General features: G+C 44.2%; 1 non-coding gene across 1 annotated transcript; it reads left to right on the top strand.

Annotated features, from left to right (window-relative positions):
- The first annotated feature begins 2370 nt into the window (after positions 1-2370).
- LOC118150738 (U6 spliceosomal RNA) lies at positions 2371-2477 on the top strand. The gene has a single exon (XR_004738889.1). It is a non-coding gene; the product is annotated as a U6 spliceosomal RNA (small nuclear RNA).
- The last annotated feature ends 468 nt before the right edge of the window (positions 2478-2945 follow it).

The raw sequence follows: 2945 nt of genomic DNA, 5'->3' as shown, positions 1-2945 counted from the left end.
TAGAAATGCACATTCTCGTGCCCCACCCCAAACCTGCTGCTATGGTTTGAAGGCATCCCCTCCAAAATTCATGTTGAAAGGGAATCCCCATGGTGGTGCTATTAAGAGATGGGGCCTTTCAGAGGTGTTTATGCCTGAGGGCTCTGCTCTCATGAGTGGATCCTTGTGGTATAAAAGGGCTGCAGGGAACTGGCTTCGGCCTTTTTTGCCCCTCTGCCCTCCACTATGTGAGGGTGGCACTGGGAGAAGACACAATCCATGGAGCAAGACCTCACTTGACACTAAACCTGTCAGTGATCTTGGATTTCCCAGCCTCCAGAACTGTGAGGCATCATTTCTGTTCTTTATAAATAACTCAGTCTCAGGTATTTTGTTATAGCAGCACAATGGGACTAAAACATCTCCTAACTCAGAAACTCCAAGTGCAGTGAGGCCCAACAAGCTGTGTTTTAACAAGATCATTGGTATGTACACCAAAGTTGGAGAAACAGTGCTTAAAGACAGCCTGCAGAATTTTCTATCTGCTCTTATCCAGTACTGCCACCTACTGGGCAAGCTCTTCAGAAGCCGTGAGGTTAAGACAAACAGAAAAACCAAAGGGAATTTCTTCTTTCAATATTAACTTCACAAACGAAAAGCAAACCCTTTGCATTGTGCAAACGCTAATATGCCATGGTTGTAATGAGTATATTTAGATTCTTCCGTTTCTTTCACAAAACATTTTATAACCGCTTTCCATGTATTCACCTAGTAAAATAGAGTCGGTATTTTTGTTACAATATTCCATCAGGATAAAACTACGTATTCACAGTGATCACACATTTCAAAGTAAACTGTACGCATTGTCTGGCCAAGCATAAACAGATAAAGACAACGTGACCTAATATTTGGAATTCATACCATCCCTGGAAAATGCAGACGTTTGTTATATCACAAATTAGTCTGTTGTTCCGTGGTGCTTTAGCGATTTCCGGTTTTCAGAAGTTATGATTAATAAGGCAGTAAGTGCCATGTTACTAGAGCTGAGTAGTTATTTCTTTGGGATTATAATCTCTAAAGTAAAATCTCTCGCCCAAAAGGTATAATAACGGACAGTATTATTTTAAATAAGTTTGTTTTTTTTTTGTTTGTTTGTTTTTTTGAGACAGAGTCTCACTCTCTCGCCAGTCTGGAATGCAGCGGCATAATCTCAGCTCACTGCAACTTCTGCCTCCTGAGTTCAAGCAATTCTCCTGCCTCAGCCTCCCAAGTAGCTGAGACTACAGGTGCGTGCCACCACGCACGGCTAATTTTTGTATTTTTAGTAGAGACATGGTTTCACTACATTGGCCAGGATGGTCTCAATATCTTGACCTCGTGATCCGCCTGCCTTGACCTTCCAAAGTGCTGGGATTACAGGTATGAGCCACTGCGCTTGGCCTATTTTAAATAAGTTAAAAGAAATAGAAATAACCCGAAGACATTTGCAACAAGCTTATCACAACATAGTGCCAAGGGATCTTGTCAAGGCTCCTGGCTTCCCAGCATCTTTGGAAGCTTCGTTAGTTCTGCCTCCCTGGTAGAAGCCAGAAAACTTGGTTTCTCAACTTCTTTGCAGACAGTTCACACATGACCCAGGGCTCATCCATCAGCCATCTCAAAGTCAGAGTGATTCCAAAGTCAGCAATGTGAAGAAGCAAGAAACACATGGAATCTACTTTCTGGTGACAGTGGCTTCAGCATCTAGTATTCAGAGGTTCTGGAATCCAGTTCTCAGCATCACAGGTGCAAGCCGTGGGTCCACATCCAGTGGTCTTCACCGGACACCCGGTGATACAGTTTGAGGAGCACTCCTGGCTGAGTAACCTTTAAGTCCAACACTCCAGCCCTCTCAGAGATATGTGAACTAATTTTCTTTTCTTTTCTTTTTTGAGACAGAATCTCACTCCGTCAGCCAACCTGGAATGCAGTAATGAAGTGGCGCAAACTTGGCTCACTGCAACCTCTGCCTCGTGAGTTTAAGTGATTCTCCTGCCTCAGCCTCCCAAGTAGCTGGACTACAGGCACCTGCAATGATGTGTGGCTAATTTTTTGTATTTTTAGTAGAGACAGGGTTCCACCATGTTGGCTAGACTGGTCTCGAACTCCTGACCTCAAGTGATCTGCCCGCCTCAGCTTCCCAAAGTGTTGGGATTACAGGCGTGAGCCACCGTGCCCAGCCTGTGAACTAATCTTCTTTAATAAACTCCCTCTTGGGCTGGACGCGGTGGTTCACGCCTGTAATCCCAGCACTTTGGGAGGCCAAGGTGGGTGGATCACCTGAGGTCAGGAGTTCAAGATCAGCCTGGCCAACATGGTGAAACCCTATCTCTACTAAAAATACAAAAATTAGTCCTCGCTTCGGCAGCACATATACTAACATTGGAATGATACAGAGGTGATTAGCATGGCCCCCGCGCAAGGATGACACGCAAATTTGTGAAACGTTCTATATTTTTTTTATTAAAAAAAATAATAATAATAAAATTAGCAGGGAGTGGTGGCAGGTGCCTGTAATCCCAGCTACTCAGGAGGCTGAAGCGGGACAATTGCTTGAACCTGGGACGCGGAGGCTGCAGTGAGCAAAGATTGCGCCATTGCACTCCAGCCTTGGTGACAAGAGTGAAACTCTAGATAGACAGATAGATAGATAGATAGATAGATAGATAGATAGATAGATAGATAGATAGATAGATAGATCTCCCTCTCTGCCTGCACGATTGTTCTAGTACTTTTGTTATGTAACAAATTAACCTAAAACTTAGTGGATTATGTAGCTTAAAGTAGGGTTTCTCAATCTCAGCACAATTGGCACTTGGGACCAGATAATTCTTTGTCCTGGAGGCTGTCCTGTGTCCTGCAGGATGTTTAGCAGCACCCCTGGTCTCCACCCACTGGATGCAAGTACCACCATGTGCCTAGTCCCA

The sequence above is a fragment of the Callithrix jacchus genome, chromosome X (genome assembly GCF_049354715.1).
Source record: "Callithrix jacchus isolate 240 chromosome X, calJac240_pri, whole genome shotgun sequence".
Taxonomy (NCBI): Eukaryota; Metazoa; Chordata; class Mammalia; order Primates; family Cebidae; genus Callithrix; species Callithrix jacchus.
The sequence above is the reverse complement of the archived record's forward strand: the minus strand, read 5'-3'. Positions and strand labels throughout refer to the sequence as shown.